Source organism: Protopterus annectens, chromosome 7.part0 (genome assembly GCF_019279795.1).
Source record: "Protopterus annectens isolate FY-2018-M chromosome 7.part0, PAN1.0, whole genome shotgun sequence".
NCBI lineage: Eukaryota > Metazoa > Chordata > Ceratodontiformes > Protopteridae > Protopterus > Protopterus annectens.
This window is the reverse complement of record NC_056739.1, coordinates 1,524,797,815-1,524,825,702: the sequence shown is the minus strand read 5'-3', so window position 1 is coordinate 1,524,825,702 and position 27,888 is coordinate 1,524,797,815.

Here is a 27,888-nt window from a genome sequence, read left to right as displayed (position 1 = left end):
TGCCATGGTGAAGCCAGGGCACTGTAATGGTCAACAGTGAGCACATCATATTTGCCACACACACCTCATGTATACTGTTAGAGTGCCAGCAATGTGCTCTGTTAGAGCTAGGCAGTACACTCATTCAAACATTTGCGAGGTCTGTGGCTTGTAAACATCTCACTCCAGCAAGTACTGGCTATTGTGGTAGTAAGGCTAATGTCCAGACAGCACACAGTATGCATGGCTTGCAATTGTTGACATATGGTATATGATACCTCCTTTTGCACTGGCCTTTATCCTTGTCAACTGCTAAACCTCTCTCTTCCCCCTTTCCCACTGCAAGTAATCGGTCCTGTGATGTCACCCATCTCAGACGTGGATTCAGTAAGTGTAATTGTATGTGTTCTGTGGCACATACCCCAACTGCATACCACTGTACTAGTTACCTTTACATAGGCAAGACGTGTATGCACAATACTGGCAAGTGTGTGTGTGTGTGTGTATGTGTGTGTGACTACCCTGTAGCCAGGCATACACATGTGTAATGTCATTTAGCACACCATGGTAGCCATCTGTGGTGACCAGTGTCTACAAAGTATTACATAGTTAGGAATGGTAAAGAATACACAGTCAAGCATGACTACAGTTGGGTATGTTATTTTCCTGTGCCACTGTTGAGCAGTGACACAGAAGTGGTCGCTGTGGTGTAGGTCCATACCCATCATTCCCCCACCCTAACTCCACAATCCCCAGTGTAGATTACATTAGCCATCATTCCCCACCCCAAACTCCACATACACAACAACCATCCCTCCTCTGGTGAACTGCTTATGATTTAAATGTTATAACACAAGAGATGCCACTGTTTTGTGTACACGTCAGTTCCTTTGGAACCCTTCTGTGTCACAAAGGGCATTCAGACGTGTATATATATATATATATATATATATATATATATATATATATATATATATATATATATATATATATATATATATATATATATATATATATATATATATATATATATATATAGCTATGAACCATAAGCTAATTCCTGCCCCCACCCCCCATTAAGGAAACCATGGTAAAAAATTTCTCCAAAGCCAACTTCATGCTTTTTATGACACCCATGCAGATGGACAATACAGTTACGTCTACTGAATCCTACACAATTGCACTTTATAAGCACTTACATGAGTGCATGGATCGTGCTATCCCAAACAAAACCAAGACACTATCCTCCAAAAATGAAAGCCAATCTTGTGGTCCCCTGCCATAAACAAACTGTAATACAGAAGGAAGAAACTGTTGCAAAAGGGAGTAAAATCCCATGAGTGGAGGAGCTCCCTGGTCAGCCTCAGTAAGAAGCTACAATCCCTGATAAAATCCTCCAAAGCTAGTTATGAAAACAAAATCACCACTGATTCTAAAGACAACCATAAAGCATTCTATAGCTATGTCAAGAATCTCAATGGCAACACTCAGATCTTCTCTGAGTTACAGCACAATGGCACTAAATATACAGACCCAACTGATATTGCCAACATCCTGGCAGATAGGTTCAGTGCTAACTTTACCCCCCTCTCACCCCCTAAAGAGCCCATCTCTATAACAGAAGAATGCAGAGTTCCTGTAATCACAGCTGCACAGGTAAAAAGCACACTCTCCAAAGCCAAGAACACAGCATCCATGGGACCAAACAACATCCCAGGCTGCGTTCTACATGAACTACAGAATGAACTGGCACCCCACCTAAGTACCATGTTCAATCATAGCCTCACCTCAGGCTTTGTGCCTGCTGAATGGCACACAGTGACGGTTATCCCACTCCACAAGGGGGGAGCCACCACGGACCCTAGGAACTACCGCCCCATTAGCCTGATGAGCCTGGTTTGCAAGGCCATGGAACGTATCATCATGGAACTTATAAACAAAAACTTTGGTAATCTCCAAACTCTGGACCCCACCCAGTTCGGGTTTGCAAAAGGCAGATCATGTCTCCTAAACCTGATAGACTTCTTTGAAGCAGTCATCAAAGCCGTAGATGAGGTTAAGGTGGTTCAGTGTGTGTGAGGTATTAAATTTTCTACAATTGTTAAGCATCTGGTTGGATTTTTTTGTTCTGATTTCCTGCTAGGAGTGTATCATTTAACTTGTTTGCATTTAAAAACATTCTCTAGAGTCTCCTTGATCCTTTATCTGTTTAAATATTTCTGCAGTTTTTTCTACCTAAGTAGTTTTGGTAGTGCAGCATTGTGCATACTCAGGCTTGTGTTTTGGGCCTAGTTATTTGTTATTAGAGGCTGTCTGTCTGAGCACATGCCCCATGTCATCATAGCTTAGCCAAGGCCAGTACAGCATTTCAGTGAGAGTGAATTGCTTGTGGTCATTGGCTGACTGGGGTTGCCTGGCCTACGCCTTGGACTAAGCACCTCATTGGTTCTTTCAAGCTTTTTTTAAATTTGTTTCAGGTTTCAACTTTGTTACTTAGAAGTTAACGTGACTGTTTCTGCCATTTCACACTGAGCTAATCAGAGGAAGTCGGAGGAAGGGCTCTGAGCTAACGAATCTAAGATATATAACAATAAGTATCCTGTTTTTTGCTTATTTCTGAGTTATTTACAGCACTTTTATTTCACTCGCTGTGTGTGAGGTATTAAGTAGAATCTTCTACAACTGTTAAGCATCTGGTTGGGTTTGTTTGTTCTGATATTTATTTCCCACCCTCCCTCCTTCTTGGTAACCTGTTTTTATACTTGGTGGCTTCTGCTCCTCCTTTCCCCTTTCCACTTTACAAAAAAAAAATATATATATATATATATATATATATATATATATATATATATATATATATATATATATTCTAAGCTTGTTTCCTGCCTTTCCTATAAGTTGTCTAATCCAGATACAGGTTTGCGCTATCCAGGACTGTTTGTAAGCTTCTGAGCCCCCAAGCCTTTCTGTGTTGGAGGGAAGCTTTCTAGCTTAATTTTGTTTCTTAGAACTAGCCAGTTTTCTAGTTTCAGCATTCAAATCTGTTTCTTTGAGCTCAGCACTTGTTCAGAACTCATTGTAAGCACTAAATAAGCTACAAATTACTACAGCACTCAACTTTCCTCACTTGTCTAGAGGAAAACAGTTTTTAGTACTTAATAAATAAGCACATGTCCAGGCATGTCTAAAGGTCAGCTCCCTGTGTTTTCTACTGTCTACCTGATGAATCTGGGCATCTTGGGGCAATGCAGCAATTGCCTCATGTACACAGAAAACCCTCTCCTCCTACCACCCAACACTACAACCTGTAAGAGATGCACTTATATAACCAAACTGGAAGCAAAGCTCTCTTCACCCAAGACTGGACTAGACAGTCAAGAGGAGAAGGTAAACACTTGCACCACACCACACTCATCACATAGTCCCTCAAAACCTACACCACCAAAATACATACATAGAAACACAAAACACACACCTACATTCATGGAGGCTCTAAATAAAAATCTATCCAAGCAACAGGGACCTCTAAAGCAGAAGCGCAATCAACCTCTACCCCCCCTAACACAACCCAAATGACACATACCCCATAAACTCAGTGTGCCACTCAACCACAGTCCATAAGGCATAACAACGTACCTAACACTCTAGTCATAGGTGACTCTATAGTCAGGCACACTGATGTTCCACTCACCAGGCTAAACAAGGAGAAAGTCACTGTCAGCTGCCTGTCAGGTGCAAGGATCTGCCACATAATGCATGCACTCAGGTTAATCTACAGCAAGTACAAATATGACTCTGTCATTCTCCATGTTGGTGTGAATGACCTGAGACATACCTCCCTGGACTACATGAAAAAAGACATGGAGGAGCTTTCTGATCTTGTAGCCCAGGCAGGTATGACCCTAGCCCTGAGTAGCATCCTGCCATCACCAAGAATGATACCACAGTACAAGGACAAAATGATTGACTTCAACAATTGGCTAAGCTTCTGGTGTCATTCTAAGGGAATCCAGTATCTGTCTGCCTGGGAGGACATGATCGACAAACCATGATGCTTTGCCAGAGATGGCCTGCACCTGTCACCCTTGGGATTCCGGATACTGGCTAAGACTCTTGCCACTCCTATAGTGCCTTTTTTAGGTAAGATTTAAATGACAAATTCTCCACCATAACAGGTACAAGCAAGCAAAATCTGAGGGTAATGCTACTCAATGTTCGAAGTCTAAACCTCAAAATGCACTCACTCGAGGCATTCCTTAAAATGTAGAACATTGACATCTGTGCAGTGATAGAGACCTGGTTCAAGACTCCAGAGAGCACCCCAGCATTACCAGGCTATAATTCATACCACACCTTTCGGCCACCTAACTTTGACCGAAACACTAAAGGCGGATGCGTGTCCATATTCATTAAGGATATCCACACCTCCAGGCTAGTTGCTCAGCATAATGCATCTGAGATTATCCAAGTGCAACTAACTCTGGGCAAGACCGCAATGCAAATTGTAGCTTGCTACAGATCCCCCACCATGCCCCAGGATTCCCACTCCTCATTTCTTGATACACTGGAAAATATTAGGGTACAACCTAACACCCTAATAATGGGTGATTTCAACTACCCCACCATTAACTGGGAAAACTACTCATGTACCAACTCTTGTGCTCAACATTTTCTGGAATTCATAAATTCCAATGCCTTGGATCAACTTATCCACACCCCCACCAGGGGCAGCAATATCCTAGACCTGGTCATTACCAACATGGGCAACCGGTGTTCCACACCAGAGGTCAATTCCTCATTGGTCAGATCCAACCACAAGCAAATCACCCTAGACATCCACATCCCAGCCCCACCCCCCCATTAGGGAAACCACCGTAAAAAATTTCTCCAAAGCCAACTTCACACCTCTTAAGACAGAAGTGGCAAACTTCACAACACCCATGCTGATAGGCAATAAAGATACGACTGCTGAATCCTATACAATTGCACTTTATAAGCACTTACACGAGTGCATGGATCGTGTAATCCCTCACAGAACCAAGATGCTATCCTACAAAAAAAGAAAGCCAATCTGGTGGTCCCCTGCTATAAACAAACTCTACAACAGAAGAAAGAAACTGTTGCAAAAAAGAGTAAAATCCCATAATTGGAGGAACTCCATGGTCAGCCTCAGTAAGAAGCTGAGATCCTTCATAAAATCCTCCAAAGCTAGTAATGAAAACAAAATCACCACGAACTCTAAAGAAAACTACAAAGCATTATATAGCTATGCCACGAATCTCAATGGCAACACTCAGATCTTCTCTGAGTTACAGCACAATGGCACTAAATATACAGACCCAACTGATATTGCCAACATCCTGGCAGATAGGTTCAGTGCTAGCTTTACCCCTCTCTCATCCCCTAAATGGCCCATCTCTATACCGGAAGAATGCAAAGTACCTGTAGTCACGGCTGCACAGGTAAAAAACACACTCTCCAAAGCCAAGAAAAGCATCCATGGGACTTGACAACATCCCAGGCTGCATTCTACATGAACTACAGAATGAACTGGCACCCCACCTAAGTACCATGTTCAATCATAGCCTCACCTCAGGCTTTGTGCCACTGAATGGCGCACAGCAATGGTTATCCCACTCCACAAAGGGGGAGCCACCATAGACCCCAGGGACTACCGCCTCATTAGCCTGACGAGCCTGGCCTGCAAGGCTATGCAGCGTATCTTCATGGAACTTATAAACAATGACATTGGTAATCTCCAAACTCTGGACCCTACCCAATTTGGGTTTGTAAAAGGCAGATCATGTCTCCTAAACCTGATAGACTTCTTTGAAGTGGTCACCAAAGCTGTAGATGAGGGTAAGGTGGTTCACACAGCCTATCTAGATCTTGCCAAGGCTTTCGACACCATCCCCCACTCTGGAATTATAGACAAACTTACTAAACTAGGTATAAATCCCTATGTCACAAGATGGGTTGCCAACTGGCTCACTGACCAAACCCACACTGTGAAAGTAGCAGACTCTAAATCCAACTTCAGACCAGTGACAAGTAGAGTACCACAGGGTTCAGTCCTAGGTCCTCTCCTGTTTGGTATCTACTTCTCTGAAGTATAGGCTAACACAGAAGGTCTTTGGCTAACAAAGTTTGCAGATGACTGCAAACTAGGAGCCATAATCAAATCTCCTAACAATGTGGATATCCTACAAAAGGGCCTCACTGAGACAGATGCCTGGTGTCAAAGCCATGGTCTCAAGCTCAATGCCAAAAAGTGCATTGTCATCCTTTTTGGTAAAAACTCTGTACCCATGAACTACCACATAGGCGGTAGTCTACTTAACACCGAAAGTGTGATAAGAGACCTTGGGACACAGCTGGACAGTAGTCTCTCCTTTGATAATCACATCGCCACAGTAGTCAGGAAATCCTTCTACATGGCACACCTCATCACAAAAGGTTTCTCATCCAGAAAAAAGAGGTCATTGTTCCCCTCTACTCATCACTCTTTAGACCCATTATAGAGTACAACGCCCCTTTTGGTATGTACCTCACAAGACATCTACAACAACTGGAAAGGCCACAGAAATACCTCACAAAGAGAATTACCGGCCTCAAACAGATGCCCTATGCAGACCATCTCAAAAAACTCCAGCTTTACTCTTGTCGCATATCGCCTCCTCAGAGGAGATCTCTGCCTAACATACAAAGCTATGTCAAACCCAGAGTTGTTGTACATGCTCCACGTAAAGAAATCCCAATCCCTCTGAGCTACACGCTCCAGGGCCCTAAACCTTGTCACCACAATAAACAGAACATACTGGAGGCAGGGGTGTAGCTAGGATTTTCAAATTTGTACTCACAGCTCTCAAACTGCTACCCCCCTCCCCAGCCAAGCTACGGCCATTCTCGTAATTCACGGTTTGCTCTTTTAGTGTCGATGAAGAGGCATTCGCTGTAATGCCTCTTCAGTAATATAATACAGATTCACTCAAACTTGGTTCCTTGAATTGAAAATGAACCTGAAAGTCAGTTATTTGAAAAATGCAGCATGGTAGTTGGGGTAGAGGATTCATGCTTTTCTTTTCTGTAACTAAGGTACAGGTTTTGAGCTTGAGTAAATTACTAACCACCTGCTACCCCTAACTAGGGTGTTTCATTCACCCACACACCCCTACCTACCTCTTAGTGCAAGAAATATGGACAAAGCCTAAAATAAACAGGAACAGATATTAAAAATGCTCTCGTGAACTTAGAAAGTTGCTAGAATAACAGGATTTGTGCTAGTATGATTTTTTCTAAAGGACATGAAGTCTGAAACTCAAATGTCTGTCATTATTTAGCAACTTCAGCCTTCAATGATTTTCTAGAAAATCACAAAATTTATGAGGAACAGACAAAAAATATGGGGCAAAAATCTGGACATTCTGCAAAATTTGGACAGTTGAGAGGTATGCTACCTACCTACCTCACACACACACACACACACACACACACACACACACACACACACACGCGCAAAAATACCTCTCAGCCTCTTAGAGCAACAAACTCATAAATAAAACTGAGGCAAAGGCCCAAAAATAAGGACATTTTTTTAAATATTGCTCTTATAAACTTAGAAAGATAATAGAATAGTAGTAGGTCTTGCATTAGTATGAATTTTCTGAAGGGTATGAAATCTGAAACTCAAATGTCTGCCATTATTTTCTAACTTCAGTCTTTAATGATTTGCCACTAATTTGCCAGAAAACCACAATTTTATGAAAAACGGACCAAAAATGTGATGCAAAAATATAAAATTGCCATACAATACAGCTGGAAACCTGTCAAAGAAGGGACAACATCTTAATATGAGCACAGTTAACTTGAGCAGCTGACAAAATTAGAGAATCTACATGCATTTCTGAAATAAAAGTAATATATAACTCTGATCATTACAGTTATTTATAAAAGTAAACCCTCCATGTTTTCTTCCAAAATTGCTATTTTGCGGAGAGATTATTAGGGGGAGAGCAACATTTTGAGCCAAAATTGGGGACAGTTGAGAGGTTTGGATATTCCTAATTCTATAAAGCGATTTATTTGCACATACCTCTCAACCTCTTAATGCAGGAAATCTGGACAAGGCCAAATATATTGGGGGAACATACAAACAGTACTAAAAATTGATCTTGTATAAACTTAAGACAGTTGACAGAATATCAGGTCTTGCTTTAGCATTCATTTTTCTGAAGATTGTGACGTCTGAAACTTAATGTCGGTCATTATTTAGTGACTTCATTCCTAAATGATTTGCCAGAAAAGTTTTATTTTGCATTTTACAGCACAAACACCAATAAATATCTGCTAAACAAAGCAATGCAGTCTCACAATGAAACTAGACTTAGCATTAAAACTTCTCTGTCCTTGAAACTCACATTCATTGAAACAGCATTGAAACCCACATTCAAAGAAAATACATTTTGCTAGTGGCAGATAAAGATTAACTTTGGGCTGTTTTCAAATCATAGGCCCCTTGCACATGAAACATACACGTGCTCTTTGATACACCTTCCTGATTGTATTAAATTATATTCCTTGTACAATACAGTATAGTTGTTAGACAGCGTTTTAAATGTATTGGTTTGAACATTTTTCCAGTAAACAATGAAACAAAATGCATGCACCAGTAATGACAAAACAGCCCAATTCATAACATTTCCATCATAAAAGTCTACTCAAACTTCTACAGTCCACCAATATCAGTAAATATGCACAATCTCTGAACTAGTAAAAGCCATCTACATAATTCCACATTAAAGAAATCTGCAACTAATGAAGAGGCTGCTGCTAGCAAACAACTTTATATTTCATGGTTTCATCTACAAATAAAGTGCCTGTTGCCCTTGAGGAATAAATTGCCTATGTTACATTAAAAACAATGATACGCTAGTAATATTGCAATAGGGAATGGATGGCAAACTGATAACAGGTTAATAGTTACTACTAGATATCTTTGCCAAAACAGACTACAGCATCCACCCCCCTTTACAACACAGTACAGTATCAGCAATATATCTACCTACTGTGGGAGAAGAACCCACAGCCTTCTGCATCAAAAGCAAGTACACTACCTGTTGTGCTATTAACAGTACAAGCAGACTCAGTATAAGCAGCACTAAACTTTAGTTCCCCTGCAGCTCTCAGCTCCTTGTAAAATGTCAACTCTCAACTGTATCTCTAAACTTTGCAGCACAAGAAATCTGGAAAAAGCCAACATTTATTGGGGGGGGGGGCAAAAGCCCAAAAAACAGGGACACATTTTAAACATTGCTTGTATAATTTTGGAAAGTTGCTAGAATAAAATGCTGTGTTATCACCATGCATGACCCAGAACCATATGCATTACAGTCAGTGCAACATACCACTATGCTAAATCAGCAGTTTGAAAAAATAGGAAGACAAACTTAATGGCTATCATTTAGATAGCTCTCAACCTCTTAGCACAAAAAAACCTGAACAAACAAAGCCAATAATGAGGGAATACAAATACAGTCCTCACTTCACACCTTAGCACAAAAAACCTGGACACACAACAAAAAACAATAATGGGGGAAATACAACTTCACTTCTCAGTTCTCACTTCTCACCATAGCTAACAACCATTAGAAAAACAAATCTGAGCAAAGTTCATAAATGGTGGTGGTTAAGGACTTTAAGCTCTTCTTACCCTGAAGCAAAGGTACAGGGTTTATACCTGTATGACATAAATGTGCAGATAAATTAAATAAAACTCTTTAGTTTAGTCAGAAATGAATGTTATACAACAGAAAAAATAGATATTACCTTTAAAGTCCTCCTATTCATAAAACAAGTCCACGTTAAATAAATTATAGAAACACATTATTTTTTTAATTAAATCTATTAGATCTTACTATATAAACTAATTTTAATCTCAAAGGTTGAAATCAATAATAAAATATTATTTTATTTTACTAGATAAACGGATAGAAGACATTATTAATATAAAATGTTATCAATAAATAATGATTACCCAGACACATGGCATAGAACATGTCTCTGTAGAATTGTTGTGTCAACTTCATAATAAGTAAAGTCATATGTTAGGGTGATTTGATGCCAGTGAAATATCCTATAGGTAAGTGCAGGCATGTTAACTGCTGCCACAATTAAAACTGAAATTACATGTTCATTGAGAACAGTCAGCATACCTGCTTCAGTCTTACATGAACTAAAGGAAAATCTTACTAAATTCTATCAATTTCACTGAGCAATATGTTAGCCTGTGGACACTTTACTAACATACAACAACAGGCTACAGTGGTATGGTACACATTTACATCTTCCACAAATCATTTTTGATCTAGAAACCTAACTAGAAATCTATGGAAAAGGCAACTATATTTTAAATATTTAAGCCTTTGTGATGGTATATTTGCATAATTCTCAGTTACAATGCTTATGAAGGTGAGTTGTGTTTTCTATATAGTCCTATAATTTGAGCACTCCTCAATGTAATGCTTTATTTATTCCATTATTCAAGAATGTAAACCTTTTTTTGTTATATTTTACCAATGGCCCAGATCATGAGTCCTTGGAAAACTCATTCTATTTGGTTAATAAATCCAAACAAATAATATTAAAATAAAAACATTTATGTATTAACTTACTCACTTATCTATGTATGTAGGACTGTATACATTTATTTATTTAGCAATTTCTTAACAAGCTGATAGAGAGGTCATTAGACTTTTTTTAGATAATCTAAGCTTCATGGAGAATATAATGTCAATATATTAACAGTACACAGTGTCAACAGTGTATTGCACAAAGCATGCAGAAAGTGAGTTCATTCTGCATTAACTAATTTAGTCAATATATATATTAACTAGTTACAATTAATGGGATGAGTTTACAATATAATAATGCATATAGTACAAATCTAGTACAAATAAAAAAATACCTCACACAATGATAAAACAGATCACTAGACTAGGTGATTATATTAGAAAAAGTATGTTACAAAGTAGGAACAGCAACATGTATGGGAGACAGTTAGTTCTAGACATTGTCTTGTAAATACCTGCATTCATTTTGAAGAAAAGCATGGATGAGGTGTGGCTAAGATGCTGAGCAGTTAGTAGCATAAAAATTTTGCTCTGCCAGTTTTTTTTCCAGAATGTTTTATTTTGCCTTCATATTGTAAGATACATTAATTTGACAAAATAGAAATGTCAGTGTTATTTGAAACACTGTATAATAAAACATTTAGAACATACAATATATATCAAGAGAAAAATAATCTAAAAAGGCTATATACACTATATACAATGAGTGCTATAAAATATCAGCATAGTGACACCATTTTAGATCAGAATTAACTTTCAGATTACTTATGTTAGTTGAAGCAAAGTAACTTAATAATCTGGCTTCAATTTTTAATATATGCTCTAGGAGAAGGTTCTGACATTGCTGGTAATTGGAATGCTTATTCATTATCTTTGGCATCAGTTTATGTGAGTATACATATTTAACAGCCATATTTCTGAAGCCAGTCCAAGAGAGTTTAGTAGGGTCAAAACAATTTTGGATAATGTATAATTTAACTAAGGCAAACAGGGTAATTAAGAAATGTATTTTTGCTTTGGTAATTTATGGGTAGTGATGTTCAGAATGGCAAATTTCCAGGATAAATTTGATTTTTCATATCCCATTTTTCTAGTCTTGCCTTCAGACTTTGAGCCTGAACACTAGCCAGCAGGTTTTTTCTGTGGGGGCATTTTCACACACACCTGTAGCCAGCAGGTGTATTCTGTGGGGACATTTTCACACACACATACACCTACCTTACCTGATAATCTGTTCACTCGATTGCCTTCCATCTTCACATTTCCCGCTCGCGATAAATAATCCATTTGCGATTGTCTTCTTTCCCACTCACGGCCAGCCGGACATGATGTGAGCTCACTTCCGACTGGCTCGTATCCCCCTTAAAGGAGCCAACAACCTTTACAAATACGTACGTTTTTTTTTTTTTTTAAATGCTACACCCTCTTCTAAGAAGTTGTACTGAAATCAGTTCAGTGCGTATGCCTCCCGACGTTCCTGACTGGAGGGATAGATTCCTGTCTTAGTGACTTCCCATACTCTGGAACAAACTACCTATCTATATCAAACAAACCTCCTCATTAGCACTCTTCAAGAAAAATCTTGATGATTGGATGGGAGATAGGAAATTCACCCAGGGGATCACTTCTGTGGTTCTGCTTGACATGGGCACAGGAAAATAATTTTCTTTGGTGGCAAAAGCCAGGGTACTGTTTGGCTAGGCTTATATAGGCCCTAGGGCCAATAGCCTAGTATCTACTTATGAACCTATGAACCTATATCTGGATGTTCCTCAAACAACATACACAGTGGGAAATAGCCTAAAGACAGGAGGGTGATGTGCCAGACAAGACTATAGCATGTAAGTGTAGCTATGCTTCATTGAGACTACTGCCTGTGTAACAAGTTGTGTGTGGTAATGGCTATTCTGCATGTTTTAAAACTGACAAGACAGTGCTCTGTTTGTGAGGAACCCCCATCTGTAGGGCCATCTGTGGACTGGTCAGTGTGTGGAACCATTTGTTTCCTGTGTTACTCACTGAACACACACCTGTGAACTGCAGGAGCATAGTGTGAGGATTGCAGCCAGTACATGGTGATAGTGATGAGTTACTGCCATTGCATCCCTGACTGGACATATGTCACATGAAACAGTGGTATGACAGACACTGTCTGGGATTCTCAGTGACATGCCAATAATGGGCCACTGTTCATAGCTGCAGTCGCAAGTCTTCTATACTTTGTACAGATGTCATGCAGTATAAATGCATGTGTTGTGCTCCCTCTGCAAATGTATACCATCTGTTGTGTTGGGTTGATGGTCATATCTATGCATGCTGTTGTAAGTAATTCTGAATGCTGTTGACTATTACTAAGCCATATCTGTGTTTAATCTGCAGCACCATAGGCTGTATGGGTTTGGAGGTCCCGGCAGAACCTCCTGTCCCACTTCAGCTGGTCATGGCACCGGGCACCAGCACATCTGGGGCCCAGCCTTGGACCTCCACCTCTGTTGGCTCTGCACCACTTTCTAGTGGTACCACCACTGAAGATGGGGCTTGTCCCCCCTGGGAGCAGGTCCAGACAGGAACATGTCTGCTGTCATACAGTCCCGGACGTGGTGAGTTGGGGGCTCAATAAGGGGTTTCGAGGCCAAATACGCCAGCTCAAGAGCAGAGTGTCACATTTACAGGGTGAGGCTGCCCCATCCTAGACATCCCCCAACACTGCCACCTTTGCAGCTGTTTTGGTGCAATGGTGGCTGCCCATGGCTGGGGACCTCCATCCCACTGTTTCCATCTGGGGGCTCATGGGCTTGTGAATGCCAAACACCCCTCCCCGTCCGAGGTGTATCCCCCCACATGTGTTATATACTGACCCTGTATGTTGTCTTGTCTGTCATCCTACCCTACCTATCCTCCACGAGCATACCTACTCTCCTTCCCCCACATCCCACTCTCACCCTACGGAAACAAAAGGCCAGTCGGTTCCTAGAACAACATTTGCCCAATACATAGCTGTCCATTTTACACACATGTCCACTGGACACATGTAACCCTTTTAATATGCATCACAACATACTCCATTTGTCCTCACCCCTGTCTCTCAGGCGCACGATCCTAGTATGCACATGACTCCTAAATGTTCCAGGTACACGTGATGTGGATGACCCCATTGTACACACAACACTACCGGTCCCTCTATGGTTACCCCATTTACTTTTATCATGATGATGATGTTGCACACAGCACCTTGCAAGAGTACTGTTCTCACATAATGATTGGACAGGAACTGTTGTGTTAATGTAAATAACATGCATAGAGTGATGTATATTGCCAATGTACAAATGTTTTTGTGTATGAATGACACATGTCTGTCTGAGGGAGTCTTGATATTACATAGGACAACACCACTACATAATACAGGCGTTGCTGGTGTTTCCCTTTTCATTCCTTTGTAATGCTTTGTTGTCACATGGGATGTTCTTGATATATCTATATATATGTATGTATCTATATGCTGGACATAAACACGCACACATACATCTACATGATGGACTACATTTCCTATACTGTTGAATGACTGTGCTGGATGCTATGTTTGTGATAAGGTCCGACATCTGTATATCTTCCATGGCTTAGTGGTACATCACAATAGCTGTGTGTGCAGGGTCCTGGTTTTGAGCCTTGCAAAGGCCGTTTATTATTAAGTGGGACAGAGTTAGAAAGTGAGTCAAAATCAGGGACGTCCCTGTAAATCGGGGACAGTTCAGAGGTATGGTCCCTATTTGTTCCCCCAATGGTTTATGCCCTGTCCAGTGGATGTGCTCTTAGGGGTTGAGAGGTATGGGAGTCAGCTATGCCCATTTTGGAATATTACTTTCATCCCCAGGGTGGTCCTAATATGACTGCACCAGCCAACACCTGCACACCTAGGCCCATAATTGCATACCCATAGTTCCCCCACCTGCCACTCCTCTACAGCACTCATCCTTACTGTGGGTGCAGGAGGGGTATAAACACACCACTACACACTGCACGCTCTCCCCGTGTCGAGACAAATGTCTATTGTTGTGTCGACCCATGGGTTATTAGGCTTGCACAACCTACTGGTCCATATAAATCTACAGCCTGGTTTGATAAGTCATTACCGGGACTGCCTCTGATCATTAATTTTTGGTGTCCCACAAGGGACATCGATGTCTATGTTTCAAGATTAGACCTGGTAGTATCCTGCTGGTGATCTGGGAAGCAGTGGTGTGTTTACCTTTATTGTGTGTCTGTATGTCTCACCGGCCTTGCTGAGGGGGTGGGGGTTGATGCTACGTGTTACACGTTTGTTTATTGGACCTCTCACTCCCATATGCATGGCCTGTGAACATATTTTACTCATAACTGTTGTATCATATCCTAGCTATATCCATGTGTATATTTACAGTCACATATATATATATATATATATATATATATATATATATATATATATATATATATATATATATTTACATTACTATATACAGATATATCTGTATATGTATGCATACATGTATATTTATATTTTGCTGTCTATACACACACACACATATATATATATATATATATATATATGGTTCCCATTCAGAAGCCCGAAACATCATAAGCCTGAAAATCAAAATCCTGAAACCAAAAGCCTGAAAATTCAGAATCCTGAAAACTCAAAATCCTGAAAGCCCAAAATCCTGAAAGACCAAAATCCTGAAACTCAAAATCCTGAAAACACAAAATAGACATACTGATGTCATTGTGGCTTTGCTATTGTTAGCCCTGTGGTGTTAGATCATGCGTTGGGGTCAGGTAAGTGTGCGGTTGGTTTTATTTTAGGGTTGGGGCGGTTTAAGTGAGTTAGGGTTAGGGCGCAGGTTAGGCATGTATGCAATAGTGACAAATATTGGGGTTAGGGTTAGGGCGCGGGTCAGGTGAGTGTGCGATAGTGACGGACCTTAGGGTTAGGGTTAGGGTCAGGGTCAGTTGGTAGATATTAGTGTCTTTATAGTGACATATTAGCATTATTTGTGTTTTCAGGATTTTGAGTTTTAGGATTTTGGTCTTTCAGGATTTTGGGCTTTCAGGATTTTGAGTTTTCAGGATTCTGAATTTTCAGGCTTTTGGTTTCAGGATTTTGATTTTCAGGCTTATGATGTTTCAGGCTTCTGAATGGGAACTATATATATATATATATATATATATATATATATATATATATTTTTTTTTATTTTATTTTATTTTACATTTGTTGACCGGGCTAGTCCAACTGGATATATGTCCATTTTCAGTAGAGGCCCGGGGAGAAAAGCTCCAAAGACAGATACATTATAACAAAATGTATAAGGTTACAAATACAAACAGTGTTTGTCAGGTTACAATCAAGTTAACATAGCAGTAGATACAAACATTTTATAGTATATTACAAGACAAATATTTACAATAATGTGGGACAAAATATTCACGAGGTAGATTAAATTTAAGGTTTACAATTTCATGAGAGTGGTTGCAGAAGAGTATTGATAACATGTTGCTCAAGATAACCATGTAAGGTAGAACGTCACTAAAGTGGGTTTGCTATTTTTCTAAACTTTGCAGAAAGAGCATTAAATTATAATTAAAGAGGAGTTAGGAGAAACTTGGTCACTGAGGTAATATGTTAGTCAGAGTTAGTGCAAGGGCACAACCAGTGTGTTCTAAGGTGTATTTTGAGTTTTTGTTTTAAATGGGGTAGGGAAGGAAGTGATATAAGATCACTAGGTAGAAGATTCCAGTATTTCCCAGTTGTGTAAAAGAAAAGAGAGTTTCCTGCCATGTTATTAGACTTACTAATACTAAGTAGAGGTTTGTTAGCTGAGCGTAAGGTATTCAGATTTTTATACGGAGTAATGAGGTTTGAGAGTATAGGAGTGTTGTTGGGCTGGTTGATGATCTTATGAACAATGGTTAGTTGGTTAAAATAAAGCTGATTTTGCAGTTCAAGCCATCCTAGTTGTTTTAGATTCTGGCAGTGATGAGTTCTAAAGTGATTACCAGTAGCAAATCTGGCAATGTTGTTGTAAGATGTAGTGAGTTTAAGAAGATTCTTCTTGGATAGGTTGGTGTAAATAGGTGAGGCATAGAGGAGTGTTGAGATTAGATGAGAGTGGGCAATAGTAGTTCTGGTAGTTGGAGTGAGAAAATATTTAATCCTGTATAGGGAGCCCATTTTTCTGTTGACTGTTTTTATAGTATTGTTAATATGGTTATCAAAGCTGAGGTGATTGTCTATAGTTATTCCTAGGAGTTTGGTGGTAGAATCAGGGGATATGAGGGTGCCATTGTTAGAAATGACAGAGAAATCTAAGGGCATGGATTTATGGTAGGTGTAAAGAGAAGGAGCTTTGTTTTTTTGGGATTCAAGAGAAGGCAACGTTTTAAGAACCAGGTTTCAACTATGCTAAATGTTTTCTGAGTTAGGGATTGTAGTTCTGTTGAAGATTCAGCTGCACAGATTAAAGTAGAAGCATCTGCATATTGTATGCATGTTGCCTGAGGAATAGCTAGATAGAGATCATTGATAAATATAGAGAATAGGAGAGGGCCTAGGATGGAGCCCTGAGGGACACCGAGTGAGACTGGAAGGTGGGATGATGGTTTATTCTCCCAGAGCACAGCCTGTTGCCTGTTGCTGAGGTACGAAGTAAACCATTGTACAGCCAAAGTATCAAGAGAGAGTGATTTCAGAATATTTATAAGTAGCGAGTGGTTTACCATATCAAATGCTTTTGAGAGATCAATAAATAGAGAGGAAGAGAGAGCATTGTTATTGCGGTTTTTGTTTATGGTATCCATAAAAGATAAGAGGGCAGTAGTAGTACTGTGGAATGGCCTAAAGCCATGTTGGCTTTCAGCAAGTATGTTATGTTGAATTAAATGGTTTAGAAGCTGATGGTGAATACATTTTTCCATTATTTTTGCTAAGGGGGATAGTAGGGCTATAGGTCGATAGTTAGAGTATTCATTTGAGTTGCCACCTTTGTGTAGGGGGATAATGTATGAGATTTTCCATATGTCAGGGATGATTCCTTCGTTAGTAGTTCTATTAATCAGGATGGATATCGGGTAAGCTACTTCTTTAGCTGCTTTTTGCAGGTATTCGGCTGGGATCTGGTCAGCAGAAGGAGTACAAGGTTTAAGTTTTAGAATGAGGTTATAGATATAATTTGTAGAGGTGGGTTGAAATTGGAAGGTAGGAAGAGAGCTCAGAGAAGATTTAAGAAGACTGGCTCTATCAGGAGCTAGTTGACTGGCTAGAGACTGGATAGCCTCTGTGAAGAAGGAATTGAAAGCATTGGCAGTTTGGATAGGAGTCTCATGTGTTGCACCTGTTGGGGTTGGCATTCCTGAGTGACCTGGATAGAGGAGTTTATTGATACTAGCCCAGAATTTTTGAGGGTTGTTTTGGTTAGTTTGCTGCATTTTACAGCAGAAGTTGTTTTTGTCTGAGATAATATCCTTTTTTGTCCTGTTTCTCATATGTCTAAAGCTTTGTTGATCTGATGTACTTTTGGTAGTTCACCACTTAGACCAGGCTTTATTTCTGAAGAGGATTTTTTTCTTGGTTTCATTTGTAAGCCAGGGGGCAGGTTTGAACCTAGTTCTGATAGTACGTTTAGGAGCGTGGTGGTCTAGGATTTCTAAGAACTTAGAGTTGAAATATTCGACAGCCTGCTCAAGTGGAAGGGTTTTTAATTGAGACCAATCACAGGCACTGAGTTCACTCTGGAAAAGGTGTTGGTTAAATTGCTTATTGGACCGTATAGTCTTATATGAGGTTAGGTGAGAGGTATTAAACTTTTGCCTGATTATATAAGTCAAGGAATGGTCACTTACATCGTCAGGGAGGATACCAACTGTATAATTTTGGTGGTAGTTATTAATAAGGATCCAATCCAAAATGCTCTCTTTTTTGTTTGGTTTGTTTATTCTTGTTGGGGAGGTAATGATCTGAGAGAAGCCTTGAAGGTTAATGTGAGAGGTAGGGTGTTCAATATTTATGTTCTTCCAATCTATGTTAAAGTCTCCTAGGATAATTGTTTCTTGTGGGAAGGATGTTGAGATACAGCTCAGAATATCCTCTAGAATGCTGATATTGTTTCCGGGAGGTAGATAGATACAAAAGATATATAAGGATTTACTAGAGTTGAGCTGTAATTTGGAAATAAGGACTTCAGCATGGTTTTCTTTAGGTGGGTTATAGGGTATAGAGTTGACTTGTAGTCCATCTTTAAAAAGATATATATATCTCACAGCATATGGGTCTATGGGTGTCTGCATATGTATATATTTATATGTGGGTATGTATCTGTATTCTATCTCTGTATGTACTGTATGTATACATTTGTACTACGGAGTGGGAGAGACTTATCTCTATGTTGCTATGGGTAGATATACACACACATACCTCTACATATATACGTCTACATCTGATTATTCTGTTCCTTGCCATATAGATTACACTTTGCTGCAGTGGGACTCGTAGTGGGTGTGACTGCTCGTTGGGTGATGCCTCTGCCCAATGAACACAATCGCTTACATCCCTAGGGCTGTCCATATAGGCCCACATCAGCCAACACCTGCACACCTAGACCCATAAGTACCTACCCATAGTTCCCCCACTTGCACCTCCTCAACAGCACCCATCCTTACTCTGGGTCCCAGTCTGTTCTGGACACACCACTAAACACTGCCCACTCTTCACTTCACGAGACCCATTTCATACAATTGTCTCTGCCCATAGGTCATCAGGGTTTCCCACCCTTGTATTCCGAGTATGTATACACCCCAGCCAGAATGTTCCATCTATCACCTTCTTTTAGTCTTGGCAATTTTTGGGGTGTCCTGCAAGGGACACTCCTGTCTCTGTTCCAAGATTAGAATTCACGGGTGCACTGTGTACCCCCCGGTTGTATCCTGCCTGTGGTCTGGGGAACAGTGGACTCTTTTCATTGTTTGTGTGTATGTTTCCTGTGTCCAGCTAGGGGGGGTGGAAGGTCATGCTACGTGCTTCATGTTTCTTGCTTGGGCTCCTCACTTTCATTGGCATAGTCTGTGAACATATGTCATTCTTGTGTGCTTCCTATCATAGCTGTATATCTGTGTATATCTACGCACACACACACACACACACACACACACACACACACATATATATATATATATATATATATATGTATATATATATATATATATATATATATATATATATATATAATACCTATATGTATATGTCTGCAACCATATATATTTATATATATATTTATATATATATATATATATATATATATATATATATATATATATATATATATATATCTATATATATATATATATATATATATATATATATATATATATATATATATATCTATATATATATATATATATATATATATGTGTGTGTGTCTGTAAAGTTGCTCTAACCAATACACTATTGCTGTGCTGTTTCCTTTGCATATATACCCATATACCTATGGCTCCTGATTCCCCAAACACACACCCCAATGCCTCCCTAACACTGCAGTCATCCATTCTCCAGTCGGACTCGTGGTGTATCGACACCACTACATACTGGCCACTCCCTACTCCTATAGACCCATCCCATCGGTTGACTCACTCCACGTATCCTCAGAACTCCCAAACGTTTAGTCCGCAAACATTGGTGACATGAGCGACCAAAAGAATACTGTTCGCAATTTTTGTCCCACATGGGACACTCATGTGTTTATGTCAAGATTAGATTCTATACTTCATTTCATCCTTACTCCTGTTAACATGACACTTCTTCTTCTTCTTCTTTCGGCTTTTTCCCAGTTAGGGGTCACCACAGTGGATCACCTGTCTGCTCATGATTGGCAATGGAGTTTTACGGTGTCAAGTTGCCAGCCCAGAGCCCAACCTTCCACAGAAGGCACACACATGCACACACTCACATCTAGGGCCAATTTACAGTTTCCAATCCGCCTACAGCATGTCTTTGGGATGTGGGAGGAAACCGGAGCACCCTGAGGAAACCCACGCAACCACAGGGAGAACATGCAGACTCCGCACAGAAGGCACCCCAGCCGAGGATTATACCTTAATAAGTATGACTATGTGGTATCGCACACATTACACATGAGAGCCTAATTATGTACATTTTCGGCGTATTTCTTTTACAAATAGACCGGTTTAGTAATTGGCGTTGCCGTAGCAGGCAGATCACAGGAAAGATTCCATGTGTGGGAAAGTCCTCACATTTGATTATTTTCAGCACAGCACTGACTTCGGACATTGTACACACTTCTGCATTTTAGCAGTTTCGTCCCGTCCCTTTTCTGCACAACCTATTATTCTATCTACTGTCGAGGTTTGTAAGGGCACATTCATGTTATGTCTGCAAATGGAATGAATGTGTTACAGAGAACGTACTTCTACATATTGATGTCTGCTTGTGTGTATGCATATATACTTATAATGAACTCACTGACCTCCATGGGCTGGTCCAATTAGAACCTGCCCATCCAACCCTGGCACGCCTGGCTCCATAATTTCATACCCATAGTTCCTCCACCCCACCCTTGTTCAAAATACACGCATACCATCCATTTTCCACTTTTTATTGCAGCCATGACACACCTCCACACATTGCCCTCTCCCGAGCATTAGAGGCCCTACATGTATGTTGTCCCAACCCATGTATTCTCAGGCTCTCCTACTATTTAGTCCTTGAACATACCTGCCCTTGCTTGTGTAATGGTCAGATGGCCAAATAGTCTATCAATTTTTGGGTAGTCCCACCAGGGACTACCCTCTGCATGTAAAGTAGACTTAGCAGATCAACAATGTTACTCCCACTGGTAATATCCTGCCTGTGGTGTGAGTAGCAGTGCTTTGCTCACTCCTGTCCAGCTGGATATGACATACGCTGACAGCGCTATATAATACTGGGGTTGCTGTTGATTCCCTTCTCATTCCTTTTGTATGTTTTATTGTTACATCGTTCTTTCTTCATAGATATATATATATTACTAGTACCTTATTCATTATGACAGTGCCACGTTGCTTGAATGATATTTAAGTTAAATATCTCATGCGATACACTTATGTTGGTTTTACGGCAAAACGACATTCATTCCACATGGAAAATGATATGTGCTATTGTTGGGCTCGAACCATGAATGCCTGTTTGTTAGGTGGATGCTCTAAACACTACACTATTGAGACATGTTGATTCTGCATGTTTTTCTCTATTTGAATGACTATGATGTGTAAGCTATGCTCTGCGGAGGGCAGCAATGTGCAGACATGCTGCGATTTGCTTACACCTTCGATACTGCAGCAATTCGAATGTATAATAGGGACACAGGGACAGGGAATCTAATTGTGAAAGTTCTAGGGACAGGGCTCAACATTCCACTACGTGCTTGTGTGTTTACTACTTTGATTTTATTTCACTGTTCGTGGACACTCTTTTATGCTTACCATACATTTCGGTATCCACGGACACCGAATTACTGACTTACTATTAGGGGCAGGCTCTACTGATAGGCATAGTAGGTTTTGCAAGTATCGGGGCATGTTTACGCCTCCGTAGAGCACTTGCACACACCCCCTGCACTTGCACACGTTTCCTGTGCACATTGCGGGTGCGGCAGTGCGCCCTCATACATATTCATATGGTGCTGCTATGCCATCTGTAGTGAGGACGCTCGATGAAAGGCTAAAACCATCTTTGTGCCGAGCTTCTTGAATCCCAGGGTTAGTATCACCTTTCTCCTTAAGTAGTATAAATGAGTAACCTTTGCTTGTTAAAATAATTCTCCAGCACAGATTTGTCTCTGTCATCTCATCTTATCTCTTCCCGGAGAACTGAGATCATTCATCCATTTGTTTGTATATCAGTAAGCCTTATTTTGGAAGACTTAATCACTTAAGGCAAAAAAAAACATTAACAGACTTGAAGGATTCAAGAGAGCTGTGGCACGTGGCAGATGATGAATTTTCTTTCACAATTGCCAAGAAAGTGAGGTACAAAAGACTAGGTAAAACAAAACATGCACAAATTTATGTATCCATTAGTAAGGCTGAAGTATGGAATACAGGACTAAAGGAGCAGAGTGAGGCCTGATGTGAATGCAAGGTATCCACCAAACCAATATGACATTGCACAGTCACTGTTACATAATTACAGGGGGAAACTATATGCAATAACCAATTCAGGTTGTATTGACAGATGCCTATTTATCTGGTGGTTTAGTGCATGTGTGCTCCTGCTTATATTTAGGAATTGGGAAACATAGTCAGTCTCATGGGAATGCAGGAGGCTGTAGACCTGAGAGTGAACTATTTATTTGTTTTATTGAACATATAAGTGGGCTGGACATAAATGCCATTTTCAGCCACAACCTAGTCCCAGGAAAATTCAGAAAGACTATGCATATAACTATACAGATGAAGTTAAAACAAATACTACTGCAAACAACAGAATGTTGATAAAACAAGATGCTCTACATAACAGGTGACTAAAAACTCACAAGAGCTAAAATGCCTATTCCAACCTAGCTATAAACTCAAATTGAGAGATGACTAAAGGATTTCAGAACCAGTGTTATGCGCTAAATGAAGTGCTATTCAGAAGCACATCAGATGGGAATTGTAGATCAATGAGAATGTATATACCTTTAAGAAGCTATCCAAGGGTTTAAACTAGAGCATAAATACTGAGCACATGTGAGCCTGACTGCCATTTTGTAGTTAGTTGTTGAGATGTAAGCATGTTTCATAGATTCATACTAAGCTAACTGCCCTTGCGAGCTATTTTAAGCATAGCCAATTATCCCTTGTGAGACTCAAACCCTGCACCTTGTGTTTGTAAGGCAAACACCTTAACCATTAGGCCACTAGGCCACCCTCCCAACCCTGTATGTATGTTTGTAAGCTCTGTTTGTTAGTTCATTTGTTCATATTTAATGATGCTGCTATCCATCCTGATGTGTTTATATGTATTAAAGCATCAGAACAGAACCCCAGGCCTTCTCATTATTTGTACTAGAGTCAAACGAGTGACATGGTGCCAGAAGTGGCATGTCTAAAGGACATGATATCAGAACCGGCATATCTAAAAGGCCGTGAAGTTAGAAGAAGCATACTGAAGGGGCATCAGGTCAGAAATGGCTTGGGTATAATGAGTTAAGGCATTTGTTTAGATGCTGGTGGAATATAAAGGAGTGGATCATTTCCAAAATGTGTATACCTCTCAAAACAGGTCAGAAATTAATTCTAGATATTAAATCTTGCTCAGCACTATTTCTTTTTGCATGATATGAAATGGGGCATACAGGACATTCTAAATAATTTTGCATAAACAGATATGTATGATATTGATAAAAATATTCAAATTACTATGGAAACTGTTTAAAATAAGGTCCGAATTGCATAAAACAATTGAAATAAAGGGAAACAACCACATTTTCACAAAGCATATGTATTTTCGTATTAAGAAAAGTTATCCGAGTTATCAGAAGTGTATAAAGTGTTTGTAAGTTGGTGCGGTGTTACAGTAAAGCTATTTCATAAGGTACAGCCATTACAAGACATATTTCGCAAAGTACAGGGCATATTTCATAAAGGAAAGTATTTTGAAGAGTTAATTGTGCATTTGAATGTTATTTAAAGCTCACAGCACTGTTTCTTTGTACATAATTACAAGGGACATATTTTCAGTGTGTTTCTGTATACTTTGTAGGCATGGTGGATGGATTTTGAAAACCTAGTGCACTTGTGTTTACAGTAATATTGTTGAGAACTAGATAGTTTTAGAGCAAGAGTATGACATTTTTATGCAGGCTGCATTTTCTGATAAAGATGACTGTACAAAGGCATTTATTCTGCTTAATTTAGCTTGGTCAGAGGCCATAGAAAGGTAACACTCATTTGTGTATGCACCTGCAATCTATACAGGAGAGGGGAAAACCATCACATTTTTGGACCGTCTGAGTCAAGTGAGGACCGAGTGTTTAAAACGTAAATTTAGAGAAATGTGTAACCCCCAGACAAATGTTATAATGGAAAGGCACTTATTTTACACAGGGGATCAAAAGCCTGGTGAAGCTCTTGCGGCATATATAACTGACCTGAGAAATAAAATTAAAACGTACAGATTTGGTGACTTAAGGGATGAGTTGATAAAGGGCAGACTTGTGTGTGTATAAAAAATGATACTGTGAGAAAGATTTTGCTTTGTGACAGTGATTTAACTTTGAATAAGGCCATTGATATTTGTCAGATATACAAGTTTAAAGAAAAGCAAACAAATATGCTTATAAATGAGAGCAGCCCTAGAAGGCATGGTGATAAAGCTCATGTTGATAGTATGCAGCATGTGGTTAAAAGAAACAGGCCCAAGCACATGGCAGCTGTAACCCCTGCAGCACTCACTGGGGAACCCCAGAACATTCTAGCACATTCCAGACTTCACACAGTCTCAGTGAAGCATAAGAGTGAGTCAGCAAACTCAAAGCATGGGCCCCAACATAGTTTCATTGCCAACTGTCGAAATTGTGGTGGCAGTCATGAACCTAAAAGGGAAAAATGTTTAGCCTTTGGTCAATAATGCCACAAATATAATAAATGGAATCATTTCAAAAGATTTTGTAAATCAAAAGAATGTAGATACTTCATGAAACGGTCAGTGCAGTGGATTTAAGGGCAAAGAATGAAGTATTTTGTACTGTTCGGATAAATGGCAAACCCACAGAGCTCAAAGCTGGTACAGATTCCAAGTGCAACATAATGTCTGCAGAAATATTTGCCAGAGTGTGTAAATGTGAAAGGCTTGATTTGGCAAGGTGTGCGAAATTTGTTGCTTATTGAGGTGAAGAAATTTAAACTGAAGGCTCAGTAGTGCTTTCATGTTACTCTGCAGGAAGAATCTACGATTTATTATTTTATGTGGTTAACAGACATGTTCAGTTATTATTAGGGCTCAGAGACAGTTACAAAAATGGGACTGCTTTCATTTGATAAAGAAGTCCACCATGTTAGCTTAAAAGACCACTACTCTAATTTTCCCCAGCACATTTTTTCTACCTATGGTGATCTTTTCCAAGACAAACTAGGCCAACTTCCAGTTATCTATCTACTCCATGAAGTAAGAACCAGAGGTCAGTCCAGTTATCAGGCCAGCATGCAAAGTTCCAATAGCCATGCAGGACAGAGTCAAAGCTGAGTTAGATAAAATGGTGTGACAAGGTGTAATTTGTCCAATGGAATCTCCAACTGAATGGGTATCTTCCATGGTGGTAGCTCATAAGAAAAGCTCAGATAACATCAGAATATGTATTGACCCACAAGATTTGAACAAAGAGCTAAAAAGATCTCATCTTCCAATGCGCACAGTCAAAGAAGTCACAGCCTTGATGCCAAATGCCACTATTTTTTCTGTCTTAGATGCAAAGCGTTCATTTTGGCAAATTCAGCTTGACAAGAAATCTTCATTGTTCACTACTTTCAGTACTCCGTTTGGCAAGTACAGATTTTTGAGACTGCCATTTGGGATAAATTCTGCAAGTGAAGTCTTTCAACGTGCAATAGAGCAAATTTTTTCTGGGTATCCTTGTGCTATTATAGTAGATGACATTCTGGTAGGAGGTCGTGATGAAGCTGAACATGACAGAAACCTCAGAAAAGTTCTAAAAAGGGCACGTCAAGTGAATTTTAAGCTCAATCCACACAAATGCAAATTCAAGCTACAAGAAGTTCCTTATGTTGGTCATTATTTACAAGAAAAGACTTAAAACAAACAGCCATTCTCAAGATGCCAGTTCCAGACAATGTTCAAGCCCTTTAAAGTTTTCTTGGCATGGTCAACTACCTAGGCAAGTTCATTCCAGATTTGAGCCAACTTTCAGTGCCACTCAGAGTGCTAACACACAAAGATGTATCTTGGTCTTGGTTAGAGCAACACCAAAGAGCATTTAATGTCCTAAAACAGAGAATTGCAAGTCAAACAAAGCTCAGATACTATGATGTTCACAAATGAGTTACACTTTCCTGTGATGCTTTGAAATTTGGTCTTGGTGCAATCATTCTACAAAAAGGTCAACCTGTTGCCCAAACTAAACAGCAATATGTCCAGATTGAGAAAGAGCTTTTGGCAATTGTGTTTGCATGTTCAAAGTTCCATGATTATGTTTATGGTAGACCTTTCCAGATCGAAACAGACCAACCATTAGTCACTATCTTGAGATGCCAATGAATGCAAGTCCATCCTGACTGCAATGTATGATGCTGAGATTGCAAAATTATAATTTCAATCTTGTCTACAAGAAAGGCAAACTTCTTTATCTTGCTGATACATTATCCATATCACCCACAAATACCACTGAACAGAATAACAATCAAGGTTACCATTTGATTGATGATTTTCAAGTCATGGAAGTGAGAAAATGTTCCTCCACACATCTTGATGGGTTGAGAGATCACATAGCCACCAATCCAGTTTTACAGAGGCTCAACTACTTTATCAGTCATGGATGGCCATCAATGCAATCTAGTTTACCTCATGAAGTACAACCTTATTTTCTATACAGAGATGAGATTTTGTCTGACAAAGGTATCATAATGAAAGGTCCAAAACTAATTGTTCCAAAGTCCTCGCAACCAGAGTACATTACCATCTTGCATTGTGATCACCCAGGAACTGAATCTACCAAAAGAAGGCCAAGAGGACTTGTATTTTGGCCTTCTATGTCACAAGACATTGAGAGTGCTTTCTTCTTGTTCTGTGTGTAATCAACAGAAAGAACCACTTCAGGTTAACCAGATTCCGGAACTACCTTGGTCGACAGTAGCCACTGATATCTTTGAGTGGAATGGTCAACATTATTTGCTGTTAGTAGACTCTTACTCCAATTGGTTCGAGATTGACCAACTTCCCAACCTAGCATCTAGTGTTGTCATTACTAAGATGAAGTGTCATTTTGCTGTTCATAGTAATCCACAGAAAATTATTTCTGACAATGGCATGCAGTTCACAAGCCAACAGTTCAAAAGATTTCCTGAAGAATAGGACTTTACTCATGTCACAAGTAGTTCAGAGTATCCACAGTCAAATGGTTTGGCAGAACACACAGTTCAAAGTGCAAAACAGTTACTAAAGAAGTCAAACTGAGAAATGAGACAATAGTGATGTTTTCCTGAATTTTTTGAATCTCAGAAATCTTTCTTGTGATAAACATCTTGGTTTGTAGGGAAAAGG